General features: G+C 45.9%; 1 protein-coding gene and 1 pseudogene across 1 annotated transcript in view; both read left to right on the top strand.

The window, feature by feature from the left end:
• LOC117355269 overlaps nt 1–17392 on the top strand; it is a 193054-nt pseudogene extending 175662 nt beyond the window's left edge.
• Nucleotides 1–19143, top strand: part of LOC117355249 (zinc finger protein 420-like) — an 818521-nt gene that overhangs the window by 119446 nt on the left and 679932 nt on the right. The window lies entirely within an intron of this gene.

Below are 19143 nucleotides of genomic sequence, written 5' to 3'. Positions count from 1 at the left end.
CAAGGTGAAACCTTTCCGAGCCCAGCGACGGAAAACGGGATTATCCCGTCCCGCTGGAAAAAGTGGCTCTACCTGTATTCCCGCCATAGAAGACACCACGGCCCCATTCCCCAATTTAGCCTGAACTCTTGTCCACAACTGCCCCAGATGCCAGAGAAAAGGATTGTCGATACCCTGAATCCTAGTCCTCTGTGCACCAGAAACCCAAAGCCAATGCTTCAACAGCTCCGGACCCCCCACTCTCCTGCTCCAGCTGTACCCCACTTTTAAAATCTCCAATGTCCCAGTCCAATATCACTCTAATCTGGGCAGACTGGAAATACCACCATAGATTTGGCACACCTATACCTCCCACCTCTCTAGCTGCCCACATCTGTTTTTGAGACAATCGGGGAGATCTATGCTAGTGCTGCCCGATTCACGATTCGAATCAGTTCACCGATTCACTTCGGATGAATCGATTCGACTCGATTTAAATTTTAAATAAATCGGCTTTCCGATTTGGACCCTCTCCCCTCGCCTCCTAAAGCAGGAGCGGCAGCGCTGCTCTTGCTGGCTGGCCGCTGCCGCATCTGTTTTAGAGGGCGAGGAGGGAGGGTCAGTCGAGAAGTGCTGCAGTCCAGCTTCCCTCCTGGGCTCCCCGAAAGACTGCCCCCCCGAAAGACTGCGCACTCCCCCTCGGGAAGGCCTCCGTGTTGCTCCTGGCCTCCCCGAACCATTTACCTTATTGCTGGAGCCTGCAGCCGAAGATCGCGATTACAGCATCTTTGTGCTCTGAGCTATTTCCTCCACTGCGATCCTGCCTCTGATGTCAGAGGAGGAGCGGGACCGCAGCAGAGGAAACAACTCAGAGCTCAAAGATGCTGTAACCGCGATCTTCAGCTGCTGGCCCCAGTAATAAGGTAAACGGTTCTGGGAGATCAGGAGCAACACGGAGGCCTTCCCGGGAGGGGAGGGGGGTGCGCAGTCCTTCGGGGGGACAGTCTTTTGGGGGGCAGTCCTTCAGGGGGTGGGACAGGCCTTGGGGGTGCAGGCCTTTAAGGAGGGAACAGGCTTTTAAAGGGGGGGACAGGCCTTCAGCGGGGGAAGTGCAGGCCTTCAGGGGGGGACAGACCTTCAGGGGAGGGGTTCCCTGGTGTGGAAGTACACGGAGAAGGAAGGGGGGTTCAAAGAGACTTGGATATGCTGGACTTTGGGGGGGGAAGAAATAATGGGTTTAAAAATAGAGGAGAGGGAGAGAGATGATGGACAATGGGATTTAGGGAGGGAAGGAACAGAAAGGGAGAGAAGTTGGACACAAGGGATGGTGTGGAGGGGGGGATAGAGATACTGGATAGGAGGGTAATTGGGAAAAGAAAAAGAGAGACGGTGGACCCTGGGGTGGTGGGGAAGGAGGGAGAGATGCTGGATGAAAGGGTAGTTAAGAAAAGGTGGATCTGGAGAGGGACATGAAAAAAAGGAAAGATGCCAGACCTCCGGGGGAGGGAAGAGAAACGGAAGGGGAGGACAGAGATGGAAGATGGATGGTTAGCAGGGAGAAAGAAGAAAGCAGGAGACCCTGGCAAGCAAGTTATCAGAAGACAACCAGACCCTGGGACCAACAAGATTTGAATAATGACCACACAACAAAAGGTAGAAAAACTAATTTTATTTTCCATTTTGTGATTACAATATGTCACATTTGAAACGTGTATTCTGCCAGAGATGGTGTTAGACCACAAACGTGGGCTAGGATTTAAGAAAGAGAGGAAAAGTGTTTTTTGTTTGTTTATTTTGTTTACACCACAGCGCCAGTGTGGTTAGGAGAAGGCAAAGGGGGTGAAGAGGCTATAAAATAAACTCATCAGGATGTATGAAAAAAACACCCAATTGGGCAGGAAAATCAAATCGAAAAGCCAATTCAGTAGGCTGAATCGAATCAATTTTTTTTTTCCTGAATCGGGCAGCACTAGCCTACGCTGCCATATAAACCTCCTCAATTCTGCACTCATTCTCACTAAGTCAACAGGAAGCACAGGTACTGGCAAAGTTTGAAACAAGAAAGCAACCGAGAAAGTATATTCATCTTAACTATAGAAATCCTACCCCACCAGGAAACCCATAATCCATGACATCTCTGTAAATCACGTCGAATATTCCGATATAATGGAGGATAGTTCTTAGCATAGATCTGAGATAGATCTCTAGGAATTTGAATACCCAAGTATTTAAGTCCTTGCAACGCCCAACGAAAAGGAAAACTCCGCTGGAGCCCCACCACCTCCGAGTTAGTCAATGTCAAATTCATAATTTCTGTTTTATCCAAATTAATTTGAAAACCTGACACCCTCCCATAGTCCTCAAAAATCTGTAAGAGCCTTGGAATAGTATCCGCAGACTCTCCCACATACAATAAGATATCATCTGCGAATAACGCTATACGATGTTCCACCCCGTTCCCCGAAATCCCTAGCAATTCAGGATGTGTACGAATACAAATCGCTAAACGCTCAACCGAAACAGTATCCCTCGATATATAGAAAAAAAATCGGTGTAAGATTGATTGATTCAAAGACAGGCTCACGGCGATTCATATAGGGCTTGCACCCACCTACTAAAGGAACCCCCAGACCCATACACTCCATAACTTCCCAAAGAAAACCCAACAAAAGCTTTCTCAGCATCAACCACCATCAGAACAGCCTTATGAGGGCGCATCTGTGTCTCCCACAATAGATGTAAAGTATGTCTAATATTATCACTCACTTGCCGTCTCTGAATAAATCCAGACTGGTCCAAATGGACCAAGGAAGGAAGCACTCTCCCCAACCAAAGTGCCTAAATTTTAGCTAAAATCTTAGCATCCAAATTTTATAGGGAAATTAGTCGATAGGACCCACATTTCAAAGGATCTCTCCCCGGTTTCAAAAGAATCACCACCCCAGCCTCTCCCATGGAAACCAGTAAAGAACCCCCCATATGTATTCCATTAGCCACCCTTACCAACAAAGGCCCCGATTGATCAGAAAATTGTTTGTAATACCGACTAGTATATCCATGCAAACCTGGGGATTTTCCATTTTTCAACAACTTAATCACTCCTAGGACCTCAAAGAGAGTAACGGGTTCCTGAAAATACTCTCTATCGCTGTCAGACAATACTGGAATAGGTAATTTATCTAAAAACTGGGTTTGTTTCACCGAATCAACCTGAGCTGGAGCACTGTATAAAAATGCAAAAAAGCCTGACGAATAGCCGAACCCATTACCTGCACCCCACCTTTGTCATCGCGCATCCTAGCAATAGTAGCCCGGGTCTGCTTAATCCTAATATATCTAGCCAAATAAGAACTAGCTTTATTGCTATGTTCATAAACCTGTAATTTAAAATGAGCTCGGATCTGCTCCGTCTCCTCCACTTGAAGTTGATACAGCTCATCTCTCGCTCTCTGCAATCTGGCCAAAAGCCTGGGTCCGGGCTTGATTTACGAGTCATTACCAGTTTCAGCAATTGTTCACGCAACTGAAGATGGCGTTGGGTTTGCTGGCGTTTATATATAGCCCTCCACATGATGAGTTCCCCCCCCACTACTTTCAAAGCATCTCATAGGGTGGCATCTGAAACCTCCCCATTATCATTCCAAACCAAGTATTCCTGTATAGTTTTTTCCACAGCTTCCAGCATTCAAAAGCGATTCGTTAAGCTTCCAATATCTTCCCCCCCCCCCGATAATTCAGTCCCTGACAAGTTACCCAACCTGGAGTATGATCTGATATGTGCATTGCCTCATTTTCCGCTCTTTTCAGCCCACCCCCCTGATTCCAATATATCCAGATCCTGTCCAATCTAGTATAAGTTTGCTGGGAGTGAGAGTAAAATGTATAGTTCCTCTGAGAACTATGGAGCAACCGCCAGCTATCTATCAATCCCAAGGCAGACATCAGAGCTCTCAAGGCCTTGCTATGACTCTGGTTAGCCTTTCTCCCCCCTCCCGAATGATCCAGAGAAGGATCAGGGGGAACATTAAAATCTCCCTCCAGATAGACTGCGCCCTATACAAAAGTACGTAACTCCTCCTGAAGGCCCCGATAGAAAGCCCCTTGAGCTGCATTGGGCCCATAAATATTAACAATAGAGATAGGTCAACCCTGCAGGGTACCACGGACAGCGAGACATCTACCCAAGTTATCTCAGTACTGCTCAATCTGCAAACCCAACCCTTTTCGAACCAATATCGCCAACCCTCCAGCCCTTTTTGTGGCACCTGCACCTTGATGCGTCCGTATTAGATCAAACTGTGGGTTTTGAAGCAAACCCACATCCCTTGGTCTCAGATGTGTCTCTTGTAAGAGACAGATATCCCATTTCATACGCTGTAATTCACGATAAACCATGCTCCTCTTGCCAGTACTTATTAGCCCATTAACATTGCAAAATCCAATGAGCACCTCTGGATCCTCAACCTGTGTTCCCCCCAAACCCATATCTCCGCTGCCTACCCAAAGAACCCCTTCCACTCCTCCTCTACCCCACCCACCTCCAAGAAGCTGAACCCGAAAATTTCAAATCAGCCAGGTTAAGAAAATGAAGCCAAGTCGAAGAGGCTCAAACACATCAAAATTGCCTTCCCTGCCATCATGCCACCCGTTCCATCCTCACGTCACACAACTTCACCATACCCCACACTCGCTGCCCAAACACCACCTAGACCCCCCCTTCTTTCCCTCTCATTCCCTCACCAGCCAAGAAACCAACACAAACAACTCGGCCAGCAGGAACCACTCTCAAATACCCCCTTTCCCTAGCAACAGCAGCAGATGAATCCAAAGACCAATGGGATAGCCCACATCTACCAGCAGGCGGAGATAGAGAAACTGATTAACAGGTGGTCCTATTGGATGGCACTCCTCCTGTTTATCCAGTATTCTCTATCTCCCAGCAGGAAAAGGTCGCTATTCAACTAGCTCCTGAATTCTGGCTGTGACTGGAAAATTATTTTCTCCTGTTGAGGTTTCTCTTCAGTGAGACTGCCATTCTGTTTCTCCTGTTGAGGTTTCTCTTCAGTGAGCTGGCAATGCTATTTCTCCTGGTGTGATTTTCTCTTCAGTGAGACAGGGGTGTCCGGCTGAACGGTGCCGGCTTTAGGGGTTACACCTGGGCCCCCCCAGGTCCCTGCCTCACCCTCCCTCCATTGCTAGAGGGTCTGACTGGGTCTCAATTTTTTTCTTTTTTCCCTTCTCTTTAAAAAAAAACAAAAACCCAGAAACCACAGTTGCTGCATTCTGCTCGGTTACTGCTACTCAACCAGCTTTAACTGGTTTCAACCGACCCTAACAACAAGCTTGTGAGTATGTCTGTTTTTTTACTGTCGGTTGAACTTCAGGTTCTGTTTGGGAGTCTTAGTAATGTGGGTTCGGTCAACGTATGTTTAAGGAATGGATATTTTATTGAGGCTAAGTTTTATGACTAGAAATCCGTGGAGGGAGCCGGGACTTCCCGCCCTTTGCATGCACGCGTTTGGTTTCCTTGTTGGTTACAGCGCGGCAGTAGCGGTGCGATTTCATGCTCGCACTTGTTCTCATTGTTGGGTTTCAGTGTAGCAGTAGTAGTCCTGTTTATTCTGAGGCTCTCTTTCATCAGTGTTTGTCACGGCCATGTGCAGATGATTGTGCAGGTGCCGGTTTATAGCAGCGCGCATGAGATGGGACATGTTTTTTTTCCGGCGCTGTGGGCCGTTCTTCTGGTTATTCCCCCAGTGTTCTCCCCAGAAATTTTTTCCAGCCGGGTGGCATGAAAAAGTAGCCGGGTGGGGCGGGACAGGGAAATTTGGTGGTGGGGAAAATTAAGGGCTCCTTTTACTAAGCTGCAATAGCGTTTTTAGTGCGTGCAGAATTGCCACGCTACACGGCTAGAACTAACCGTCTAGCATGTGCGGCAATTCTACGCGAGGTAAGCGCGCAGTAAAACCGCTATCGCAGCTTAGTAAAAGGAGCCCTAAATGTGTACTATTTGTATTAGTTAACTATTATTAGTTATTTTCCAATGCTCAATATGACTGCCTTTCTTAAGGTTTGACACTTGTTCCATAATATATATATTAAATTTAAGAAGTATCCAATTCTAGAAGTGAATAATTAGATATTTGCCCTCTTTCAAATGGTATAGAGCAGCATCTTTCAAACATTTTTAACTCCGGCACACTAAACGGAGCAAATGTTTTTTATGGCACACTAAATGCAGCAAATGTTTTTTCATGGCTGGAAAAAATTTCTGGGGAGAAGACTGATGCCCTTATTTTTAAGGTCCAATCACATCAAAGAATGATGCTTATCTGGGCAGTTGTATAATAAAAAGAATGGATAAGATAACATGAGAAGTGAAATTGTCATGAATCAGAGGGATACATATCCTGTAGGTCCTAAAAGCAGGCTTGTGGATTAGATATAAACTATGAAGGCAGTGGCATAACTAGCATATGTGACACCCGAGGCCCATCATTTTATGACACCCCCCCCCATCTGTATGAAAAGCATGATTTTTAGTAACAATCCACACATCACACAGGAGTGTGCCTAGGAAAAGGCAGCATCTTACATATTGCAGTGAGCAGTACATCAATACACCCATTGTAAAACTGAAAGTAGGCAGGACCCGGCAGCAAGAAGAGCAAATGGAAAACTTCACTGACCTGTCTTCCGCCTTAGCCCGTAGCGAATTTATGCTTTGGGGATCTAACATGTGCGTGCCGGCTTCCCTTCTCTTCCCTCCCCCCCGGACATAACTTCCGGTTTCGGAGGGAAGAGAAGGGAAGCCGGCACACACACGTTAAAGCCCCAGAGCATAAGTTCGCTACGGGCTAAGGTGAAATCTTCAAGCCGGCTTTTTTTTTTTAAATGTTGAGCAGCAGCGGAGGCTGCAGAATTTAGCTGGGCGGTCATCTAAATTACCCAGCTGAAAGGCCCTAGGGAGAACACTGTATTCCCCGAGTCTGATTTTCTTTCTATGCAAGCCGCGGCAGGGTAAATTTTGCGGGGCTTGAATCCGACTATGTTTCTAGGAGCGTTGATGCAGCGGCCACGTGTCAGCGAGAATCAGGCGTGCACTTGGGTCTCCAGCAATGGCGGGAGAGCTGCAGCATTCCGGTATTTTGTTTCCAGCTGACTTTGGTCAGGGTATGCCGGGGCTTCTCTCCTTTCTGGTTCAGACAAGTTGTATGTGTTTCACCAGCTTTGGGACAAGCTTGGGCAGATTTATATGTCTATGTCTGTGTTCCTGCTGTACTCCCTTGAAGGAAGCTCTTGTTTAATCGGACTCTGGGGTTAGCACTCAAGGGGTTTACCAGAGACTCTGACCTGTGCTAGGTCACCCAGTCTCGGTTTGTCTCCGGACTGGGGCAACATATGGCTACTAATGGCACGGTGAGATCAGCAGTAAGATAGTGCCCTGTATTTCACACAGGTATCTCATTGTCTCTCTTGGGGTCCCTGCAGATTGAGCCTTTGTCTGTTGGTAACTGTCCTTATTTGGGCCTTTGTGCTGAGCTGCATGTGTCTAGTAGTGGCACAGGATATATATGCCTAAAGGTAGTACAAACAGTTTCCAAGTTCGGGCTGTCTCTATGGGCATAATGATACTGCGCATCTTCCTGCGGCCGGGACTCTCTTTCTCTATTTCTGAGGGGGCCTGGACTTCAGATTTCCATGCTTATCGCGCTGGTTTTTCCTGTCGCCATTTTCTCATGGCACATGCTAGATGGGCCCCCCGACCAGACAGGAAGGGCTGTACAGCTCCTTTTAACCAGGAGCCAGTTACCTATTCTATCAAACCCGCGGAGGATCACGCGCTATGTGGCTGTTAGCCTCATCCCTGAAGCTCTCATTAGCAATGTGAGCTTTGTCTGATACCTGTAAGGATGCTGTTGTTTTCCACAGGGCGGTAGATGCAACATCTTGATTGAGTCTAGTACGTATTCACTTTAAAGGACATACGTATTTCGCTCATGTTGCATGAGGTTAGTACTGTTTTCATGGTTCCAGTATATTCCTCTTTACATTGTGAAACTTTATTTTTCCTAGGAGAATCTTCTTGCATATCCTACAGTTCTCATCCTTCCATTCCCTGGCCTGCACTTCATTCTAAGGGGATTCTTGACTTCTTCCAATGACTCTTCAGGCTTTCTCATGAGGGAGAAGACGCTATAATGTCAGGTCAGGGGGCAGTGAAGATTTTTCAGGATGCTTGCATCTTTGCATCCTCCTCAGGTTTCCAGTTCGTTCTTGGAGTCTCTATGTTTTGTGTTTCCCTTTTCAGTGTTACTGGTCCTCAGGACAGTTCTTATAGTTCTTCGGGAACTAAGGGACGTTGTTCCACTTACTGCATGGTGTCCGAGACGGGGGCATTGGGCAGGCTGGATCCCATTCTGCTGAATTAGTTTCTTGGGGTTACACAGACAACCTGGGAGTATATTTACATTTTCTCTATGGACTCCGAATTGGCACTAGGTTTGCCTGCCTCTCTTGGAGCAGCGCTTTCGGTTTTGGCACATGCCATTTTGTCTACCCAAGGCTTCACGAACGTTTTAGGTGATGTGGGCAGTGGTACCATTTTGGCGCTACCAGGCGATTCCTCTAATTTCTTCTTGACTGCCTGCTTGATTCGGACGACTTCCAGTCGGGCCATTTGACTGACACGAAAATGGTGATATCTTTTCCTCAGTTCTTTACACGTGCATCTTCGAATTTGCACAGCGCTCTTTTTTCCTGTACTATTTATAGATATATCAGGGTGATGTTTTTATTCATATAGGAGAGACATGTATTTCTTTCCGGAGACTTGGGCGTGGGGTCTTGGTCTCAGATTGGCATTCTTCTTCGCTTACCATGACCAAGGGTATGGGATTCTGTACAGTTTCTAGGATCCATATTGCTGACTCCACTGGGAACTTCAGCTTGTTTTCCCCTTCTTATGCTACAGGAGTCGCTTTTGTTCCGGTGGTTCCCGGTATCTCAGGGCTCCAATTATTTGGTATGCTCCTCCTGCATCGCTCTGTATGATTTGGTGGCTCAGCGCAATTTCTCTTTTCAAGGCATGCCTCGGTCTTTGCTGGACTAGCTCATGATCACCGACCATCCCGGGCTGTCGGGTAGTGGGGCTCGGTGGCTTCCATCCTCAGCTCCAGGAGTCTGGTCTTCAGAGGCAACTCAGTACTTGTTCATTTTTCTACTCTTGAACAGGCTCAGGCTACTTTTCTGGAGCTTCAGATCATTCTTCCGGAATGCCGCTGAGGGTCCTTTTGGTCAGTATTAGGATGGGGGTATTTCTTTACAGCTTGGGCAGTAGGTGTTATACTCAGTTGGCAGGTGAAGTTGTTCTGCTTCAATGGGTGGACTCTCATCTTCGTCTTCTGTTGGCAGATCCTTTTATGGATCAGGATAAGAGTTTGGATAGACTTTCTCTCTGCGGAATCTGAGCATGGCCGATTTCTTGTATGTTACAGTGTACAGCGCTGTGTACACTCTGGAAAGTGTGCATGTTAATAATAGTGTAATCTTCTGCATCCTGGATATTGAGATTTGTGGCTCAGGTGTTCTAGCTCTTTTTATGGACGTGAGATCTCCTGGACCTAGATCTCATGGCCTCGTCTCTCAATTCTAAGCTTCCTAGCTTCTTCGGCGGGCCCAGGGAGTGGGAGTTAGTGGGTGTAGCTGCGTGGCTCCTTTCTCGCCTCTGCCTTCTCTTTTTCAGTGTTTTCCGCTGGCTGATGATGGCTTGGATTTGCCATCTCGAGCTCGCTTTCCGGGCACAGTATTTGTAACATCTGTGGATTGGCGACGCCATCCTTACTATGCGGATTTGATGAGTCTTTCGACAGCCGGACTAAGAAGTTTCCTGGTATCTCCGGCTTTGCTCGCCTAGGGTCCGATCAACATTTATATTTGTACTACTTTAGTATTACGACCTAGTTTTTTTGAAAAGTCTTGGCTGACGGGTAAGGGTTATGCGAAGCAGGTTGTTTCTTCTCCTATCCAGGTGCTACGGACGTCTTCTCCTGTGGCTTCTGCTTCCTTTTGGAGGTTTTTCCTTTCTTGGGTGCTTCTTAATGTTTGAACCACTCCAGAGTTCCTTTTTGGCACAAGTGTATTGCCAAGGGCTTAGCGTTCTTGGCTTGTTACAAGGGCTAGGTATATTGCTCTTCGCTTACTTCTCAGCTTCATGTAGTTTAGTTCCTAAACAGAGTGCGGTATATTCGTGCACCTCTTAGAAAGCCCGGTTTGGAGTACAATCTTCACGTCCTTCTTCTCAGTTTACCGAAGGCTTCATTTCATCCTTGTCTTTTGGGACTCTAAAGGGCTGTGCCGTTGAACTTGGGGTTTCTTGTGGCCATGGCTTCAGCTCTGCAGTTTTCTATGTTGCAGGCCTTGTTCAGCGGGGATTCCTATTTCTGATTTCCGAAATATGGGGTATCAGTTTGGATGGTACCACTATTTCTTTCTAGGGGGTGTCATCCTTTCTTTTATGTCATGCTCGCTTTTCCTTCCTTCTTCCTGGGAGTAGAAATTGGGTGCAGTGCTTTTATCCACTGCATTTTTTGGTACGTATGTAGTGTTCTCCGCGAGCTCGATTTCTAACGACTTTTAGTTGTTTATATCTCCTTTTTGTATTCTTCAAGGAACGCCTCAAATGTATGGTGGCGTCCGAAGCTTCCATCGCTCGATGGGTCCAGGAGGACATTCTTTATGCTTGCTTGCTGGCAGGGAAGCGGTTGGCGAAAGAACTTCATGACCATTCCGCCGGAGCAATGGCTACTTCTTGGGCTCGGCCCACAGGTTTTTTCCTTGGAGGAGATTTGTCTTGTGGCTAATTGGTCTTCCGAGAGTGCTTTCTCTCCGCATTTCTGCTTGGATGTGGGGGCGCATGCGGTAGGGGCGTTTTGTGCTTCGGTTGTTGCGGAGGCGGCGTTTGCTTCCCACCCAGATTGAGGATTGCTTTGCTACATCCCATTGGTCTCTGGATTCATCTGCTGCTGTTGCTAGGGAAGGAAAAATTATATCTTACCTGTTAATTTTCTTTCCCTTAGACGCAACAGATGAATCCAGAGCCCCACCCTTTCTGGATATTGTCTCTCGGTTTTTTCTTTTGCAACTTTCGCAGTTTGTTATTATGGCAGGTTGTTTTCTGTATTATTGCATTTTGAGATTTGTTATGGGAAAGAAGTTTTTTACATGCTATGCCTATATATGGTTACGGATGCTTAGGAAAGGAGCTATACTGGAGATACAGGAGGAGTGCCAGCCAATAGGACCACCTGTTAATCAGTTTCTCTATCTCCGCCTGCTGGTAGATGTGGGCTATCCCATTGGTCTCTGGATTCATCTGCTGCGTCTAAGGGAAAGAAAATTAACAGGTAAGAACATAATTTTTCCATACATTCAACCCAGAAACCCCACCTCCCCAGGCAATCCTTACCCCCAACAGCCACACAACCTCACACAACAGTTAAGAGGGATACAAACAAAACAAGGTAAAGAAGCTCTCCCCCAGGTCCACTGAGTAGACCCTAGGGAAGGACCTCATCACATACTGCTGAGTACAAAGAGACCTCAAAACAGTTCAAGTAACCAATGGAGGCTGACAGCCAGCACCCTCTATGACATCCCTCAAACCGATCCGTAAGAGTGCTGCTCTGGAGAAATCTACTAGCAATTAACTCATAGATGATCAAATTTTCAACGATCCTTAAGAGCACTGCTCTGGAGAAATCTACTAGTAATTAACCCATAGATGATTTAATTTTCCCTAATCCAAAATTTGTTCATCTGTGAGTTAATTACTAGTAGATATCTCTAGAGCAGCGTTCTTAAGGATCGGTGAAAATTTGATCATCTATGAGAGATCACTGAATCTAAGGTGTGACCAACCTGATGAGTTGAAAAAGGCGTGAATTGTTGTAAATTTAAGTCAGACAAGAATGTGAGGAAGTTGGAGGTCTTCGGATGTGATGCTATGTCCACATGAACATTAAAGTCACCTAGAATAATGAGACGGGAATCTAGTGATCATATCTGCAGTGGTTTGGGAGACCTTATGCCATTCAGATGCCAATCCCTCTCTTGAGAGGCAGCATTGTAGTAAAAGCACCTCCTCTCCCAGAGGCAGCCAAGTCTCCGTGAGGCATAAGAAATCTAAATGCTGGTGCTCTTATTAGATCTTTAATAAGGTCCGCTTAGAAGACCACAGATGATAGAAGTCATGGTCTGAGATTGTGTGTTGTAGAGGAGCACAAGGAAAACAACAGTCAGCAACACAGGAAAGGCCCCAATCCCTCCCAAGAGTTCACCCCAAGGAGCAAGACCCGATTTAGTTTGATCATCACTCTTTAGCGAGTAGATGACATGTTTAGGTCAAGTCACCCACACTCGGGAAAGTTTATTCGGCAACATTCAAGACTGAAAAACAGGAGCAGAGCAGCAGTCACAAGTAAACGGTCCATCATACAAGCAGCAGTAGCAGCGCTGACCATCCCAGCACGATCCAGGCAGTGGTGGAGTCAGGTCAGACCCTGAAATGATGCTGATGTATAGTGGCGCTACCCACATAGCTAACTGGGCAAGTAACACCACTTAAATCCCAGTCCTGTGACCAGTTAGCTATGTGGACACTGCACTGAATTCCAGCTGTATCCACACAACTTCCAGGTGTCGCCCGGATATGGCTCAGTATTGACTCTCTGGAACTAATATAGTTCTAAGTTATCAGCTTTATAGAAAAAGCTTACTGCCCTCGGCTGAATATTTACCCCAAACAATTCCACAATTAACTCTTTATTTGGCTTTGTTGCTCTTGTTCAACATCAAAGGTACTTAAAAACATCTTTTCACCATCTGCCAATGAAAGGGTTAATACAAGCAGAGTCTCATCCCCTTCTGGGATATGGTTTTTGAACTACTTTCTGAAATTTTGCATAGTCTCCGGGGAGTAACATAGTAACCTGATTCAATTTAAATTTTTTAATTTTTTCTTCTTAGCTATATCTGGGCAAGAATCCAAAGCTTTACCCTGTACTGTGCTTTGGTTCCAACTGCCAAAATCTCTGTTAAGATTTACTTTAGCCCATCTACACCCTCCCAGCCATTGAAGCCCTCCCCAGCCCATCCTCCACCAAAGGGCCATATACAGACACAGACCGTGCAAGTCAGCCCAGTACTGGCCTTATTTCAATATTTAATCTTATTTTCTGATTCTAGATCCTTTGTGTTCATCCCACGCTTCTTTGAACTCAGTCACAGTTTTACTCTCCACCACCTCTCTCGGGAGCGCATTCCAGGCATCCACCACCCTCTCCGTAAAATAGAATTTCCTACCACCCCTCAACCTCAAATTATGTCCTCTGGTTTTACCATTTTCCTTTCTCTGAAAAAGATTTTGTTCTACGTTAATTCCCTTCAAGTATTTGAACGTCTGAATCATATCTCCCCTGTCTCTCCTTTCCTCTAGGGCAGGGGTGCCCACACTTTTTGGGCTTGCGAGCTACTTTTAAAATGACCAAGTCAAAATGATCTACCAACAATAAAATTTTAAAAAAACACAACGCACACTATACGCATAGAAAATGTTTATCATTCCTATTCCAGGGTTTTTCAAAGAGGTCAAAGCAGATGACTATGCACTATCACCTCAGTAACAACCATACAAAAATAGACAAATATACCCCCCTCCCTTTTTACTAAACCACGATAGCAGTTTTTAGAGCGCAGGGAGCTGCGCTGAATGCCCAGCGCTGCTCTCGACGCTCATAGGCTCCCTGCGCTAAAAAAACTCTATTGCGGTTTAGTAAAAGGGGACCTTAGTGTAAAATATAGACAGCAGATATAAATTGAGACACATTTTGATCACTAAATTTAAAATAAAATCATTTTTCCTACCTTGTCTGGTGATTTCATGAGTCTCTGGTTGCACTTTCTTCTTCTGACTGTGCATCCAATCTTTCTTCCCTTCTTTTAGCCTGTATGCTTCCTCTCCTCCACACCTCATTCCCTCCCCCAACTTTTCCTTCCTCTCTCCCTGCCCTTTCTTTCTCTCTGCCTCCCTTTCCTTTTTTTCTGTTTCTCTTCTTTCCTTCTGTCTCCCTGCCTGCCCTTTTTCTTTCTTTCTTTCTTTCTTTCTCTCTGCCCTCCCCCAAGACACTGCCACTGCCATCGGGGACCCAAACTGCCATCGGGGACCAGGACCCAAACCGCCACCAATAACAGGCCCGAAAGCCGACGCCGCCCCAACCTCTCCCTGCTTCGGCCGACCAGCATCGCGAGGAACTGTTGGGGGAAATGCTGCCGGGTCCTGCCTTCGCGGAAACAGAAAGTAGGCAGGACCCGGCAGCAAGAAGAGGAAATGCTTCACTAACATGTCTCCCGCCTTAGCCCGTAGCGAACGCTTGCTTCAGGGCTCTCTACATGTGCGTGCAGGCTTCCCTTCTCCCCCCCCCCCCCGGGCATAACTTCCGGTTTCGGAGGGAAGAGAAGAGAAGCCTGCACTCACACGTTAGAGCCCGGAGCATAAGTTTGCTAGGGGCTGAATCTCCAAGCCGGTTTTTTTGGGGTTTTTTTTAATGTTCAGCAGCGGCAGGCTGATCGGCCCGTAGATCAGGACGGCAACACGAGTGCGATCGACTCGAGTTGCCTTCCTGAGCTACTGGTCGATCGCGATCGACGCGTTGGGCACCCCTGCTCTAGGGTATATATATTCAGGGCTTCCAGTCTCTCCTCATATGTCTTCTGCTCTCTTACATATGTCACTTAAATTTCCTAAGCTTGCTTTTCATATATTTAGGGCCAGATTCATCCCCCGATTAGGCGACAATTCCTCTGTAAACTGCATTTTATTTTTTGCATGTCTTAAGTTGACATCACTCTTCCTTAGGAAGTTTGGGACCCTTACCTAAAATGGATGGAACGTTCTTCTGAGTCATGCTAAGATTTTTTTCATGCTTACCTTGTCTACGGTCGGGGGGGAGGGGCTGATAGTCCTCTGGTTTGAAATAATTGTGTCTTGTACTGAAGAACTGCTGTACAATATTAGTTTTTACTCCTGTTTCTATGTTTATCTGTATTGTATTGCTTTTTTTAATTAAAAAAGGTTAATACAAGCAGGAATAAAATTAATTACACTTAAGAAAAGCTTTATCAAAGATTTTATATTATATGTAAGAATGCACAAAATAATCCAAATGGGAAAGAAACATTCTACATCTTTATATTATGATAAAACTTTTTTTTTTTTAATCATCAAACAGGATTAAACTATCTTCAGAGGATCCATGAGAGTGAGATGCAATTTACATGTCCAGAATGTAGCAAAAGTTTTAATTGCCAATCAAATTTAAGAAGCCATGAGAGGATTCATACTGGAAAGAGACTGTATACCTGTCCAGAATGTGGAAAAAGATATAGTCATTCCTCATTTTTAAAAATGCACAAGAGGATGTATACTGGAGAGAAACCATATACCCGTTCAGAGTCTGGAAAAAGCTTTAATCAGCAATCAAATTTAAGAAAACATGAGCGGATTCATACCGGAAAGAAACTGTATACCTGTCCAGAATGTGGGAAAAGCTTTAGTCATCAGTCAACTTTAAAAATGCACAAGAGGATTCATACTGCCGAGAAACCTTATACCTGTTCAGAATGTGGAAAAAGCTTTAGTCGTCAGTCAAATTTAAAAATGCACAAGAGGATTCATACTGCGGAGAAACCATATATCTGATCAGAATGTGGGAAAAGCTTTAGTCATCAGTCAACTTTAAAAATACACAAGAGGATTCATACTGGAGAGAAACCATATATCTGTTCAGAATGTGGGAAAAGCTTTAGTCAACAATCGGATTTAAGAAAATACAAGAGGATTCATACTGAAGAGAAACCATATACCTGTTCGGAATGTGGGGAAAAGTTTCATAAGAAATCAAATTTAAGAAAACACAAGAGGATTCAAATTAGAGAGAAACTGTATACCTGTTCAGAATGTGGGAAAAACTTTAGTCAGCAATCAGATTTAAGAAAACACGAAAGAAGTCATACTGGAGAGAAACCATATACCTGTTCAGAATGTGGGAAAAGCTTTAGTCAGCAAGAGAGGATTCATACTGGAGAGAAATCATATACCTGTTCAGAATCTGGAAAAAGCTTTAGTCATCTGTCAGCTTTAAAAAGTCACGAAAGGATTCACACTGGAGAGAAACCGTTCAGAATGTGGGAAAAACTTTAGTCAGCAATCACATTTAAGAAAACACGAGAATGGTTCTGTTTTTTTTCCATAGGTATGTTCTTTGGGGATGAGTGGGTGGAGGTAGATGGAGTGGCTTTCGGGGTTCATCAGAGTCCAGGGCCTCGGAGTGCCATTCTGTCGACTCTGGCCTCCCTTGCCATGAGTAGAGTGGTGGGGGAATTTGTTGCTGTTACTCTGTTCCTGTTACTGCTTGATATAGTGTTGTATATGATGCATCTTTGTTTGTGCTGTGCACCCTTTGTGTGCCATTGTTTTGCTTACTCATTTGTTGGCATCAATAAAAATTGTTTGAACCTAAAGAAGACAACTCCTCTCTCTGACATAGGCGCAGCACTGTGGGATCATCCACTTCCCCCACTAGCACCTCTTCCAAGTCCAAATCAGTTAAATCTCCCTTAGAGAGAGAAAGACCTTAGTCAAACTATACTACGACGTTTGGCTCCCTGTCGATCCTGCCCATCTCCAACCTGAGGCTGGCCAACAGAGGCCTGAGCAGGACCCTCCAAAAGAACACACACAATACATTCATATACATAGCATCGCACCCACTCTCACCCTTCCCCAGTTTAAAGAACTACCCAACCCCCACCATCCCCCTCCCACAACAGCTGGTAAACAAGAGAAAATGACATAACCCCTAGAATCTATGTCCCCAACAATACACCACACAGAGATAAGCACCCTCAATACAGCAAGTAGAACGAAACAGCACGTAGAGCAACCCAAGAAGACTAAACAAGAGACAACACCAGTGTGACCTCCCCCCAAGCCTTCCACAACACCCCAGCACCTGTCCCCAATTCCAAACCCTCCACTGCCAAAAATCTACCCCCAAATATCCACATATTGTTGCCATGACCTTGCCAACAAGGCCAAGAGCCGATATCTATCACATACCCAGCCCAATTTGTCCCACATAAGGTACAAGGAGGGCCCAGACGCACTCTTCCAATAGCGAGCCACAGTCAACCGTGCCACAGTAAAGGCTAACTGAGCCAATTTGTCCTGTGTATCATATAGCCCTCCCATAGGCATCCCCAGGAGCACTACATCTGCCCTCACCTCTAGTGGTACCTGAAGAAGAGTCCCCAGAAAGTCTGAATCTCTGAGCAGCCCCATCACATATGGAAGAGTAGAAACATAGAAATAGACGGCAGATAAGGGCCACGGCCCATCCAGTCTGCCCACCTTAATGACCCTCCCCTACCTTTCTCTGTGAAGAGAACCCACGTGACGATCCCATTTTGTCTTAAAATCAAGTACGCTGCTGGCCTCAATCACCTGAAGTGGAAGACTATTCCAGCGATCTACCACTCTCTCGGTGAAAAAGTACTTTCTGGTGTCACCGTGCAGCTTCCCTCCCCTGATTTTCCACGGATGCCCTCTTGTAGCCGTGGGACCTTTGAAAAAGAAGATATCTTCTTCCACATTGATACGGCCCGTGAGATATTTGAACGTCTCTAAACTAAACCTTAGGTTTGTATACCGCACCATCTCCGCGTGAGCAGAGCTCGGCACGGTTTACAGAGTTTGAAAGGAAAGGAACTACAAAGAAAGGATATAGGAGAGGGACTGAGGGGATAAGGGGGGACAGGGTACTAGAGCACGGGAGGTGATTAGATTTTTGAAAAGAGCCAAGTTTTCAAGTGTTTGCGGAAGGATTGGAAGGAGCTAGAATTTCTGAGCGGGGATGAAAGATTGTTCCAGAGTTCAATGGTTCTAAAGGGGAGGGATGTTCCAAGTTTTCCTGCGCGGGATATACCTTTTATGGAAGGGAAAGATAGTTTCAGTTTTTGGGAGGATCTAGTCGAGAGCGGGTTTGAGGAATTCCAGAAGAGTGGGATAATGGGAGGGAGGACGCCATGTAGAATCTTGAAGGCTATGCAGGCACATTTATAGAGGACTCTGGAGTATACTGGGAGCCAATGAAGCTTGAAGAGGAGTGGGGAAACGTGGTCGAACTTGCCTTTTGCGAAAATAAGCTTGGCTGCGGCGTTCTGAATTAGTTGAAGTCTATGGAGGTTTTTCTTAGTTAGGCTTATATAGATGGAGTTGCAGTAGTCCAGTCTAGAGAGGATGGTGGATTGGACGAGGATGGCGAAGTGAGAATGATGAAAGCAGGATCTTACTTTCCTCAACATATGGAGGCTAAAGAAGCATTTTTTTACCAGGGAGTTGAGGTGATCGTTGAAGGAGAGAGAGGAATCTAAGATGATGCCTAGGACTTTGCTTGAAAACTCAAGCTGAAGAGTGGGGCCGGAGGGTAGAGGGATGGAGGTGGGTAAATGGTCAGAGATTGGGCCGAGCCAAAGAAGTTTGGTTTTGGACTCATTCAGTTTCATTTGTACAGATTGGGCCCAGGATTGGAGGTTCATAATACATGTGGAGATGTTCTCAGCAAGGTTCGAGAGGTTCGAGTCGGTTTCGAGGAGGATGAGGATGTCGTCAGCGTAGGAATAGAGAGTTTCTAGGGGGGATAAATGAAGGAGTTTCAGAGAGGACATGTAGATGTTGAAAAGGATAGGGGAGAGGGGTGAGCCTTGCGGGACTCCACATTTTGGCTTCCAGGCGGGGGATGAGGTACCGTTTGTGTTAACGGTGTAGGAGCGGGAGCGTAGGAATTTCGAGAACCAATCCAGGACTGTGGAGCTTATGCCTATTTCGGAGAGTTGGAAGATTAGGATGTCGTGGTGAACGACATCGAAGGCTGCGGAGAGGTCGAATTGAAGAAGAACAGCAAGTTTGTTGCGAGAATGGAGTTGTTGCACCTTAGAGATTAGTGAGGCCAAGAGGGATTCGGTGCTGAAGTTGGGTCTGAAGCCGAATTGGTGGGGTAGGAGGATAGAGAATCGTTCTAGGTAGGATGAGAGTTGGGTGGATATGAT

Source organism: Geotrypetes seraphini, chromosome 2, assembly GCF_902459505.1.
Source record: "Geotrypetes seraphini chromosome 2, aGeoSer1.1, whole genome shotgun sequence".
Taxonomy (NCBI): Eukaryota; Metazoa; Chordata; class Amphibia; order Gymnophiona; family Dermophiidae; genus Geotrypetes; species Geotrypetes seraphini.
Note: the sequence above shows the minus strand (reverse complement) of the source record. Positions and strands in the feature narration are given on the sequence as shown.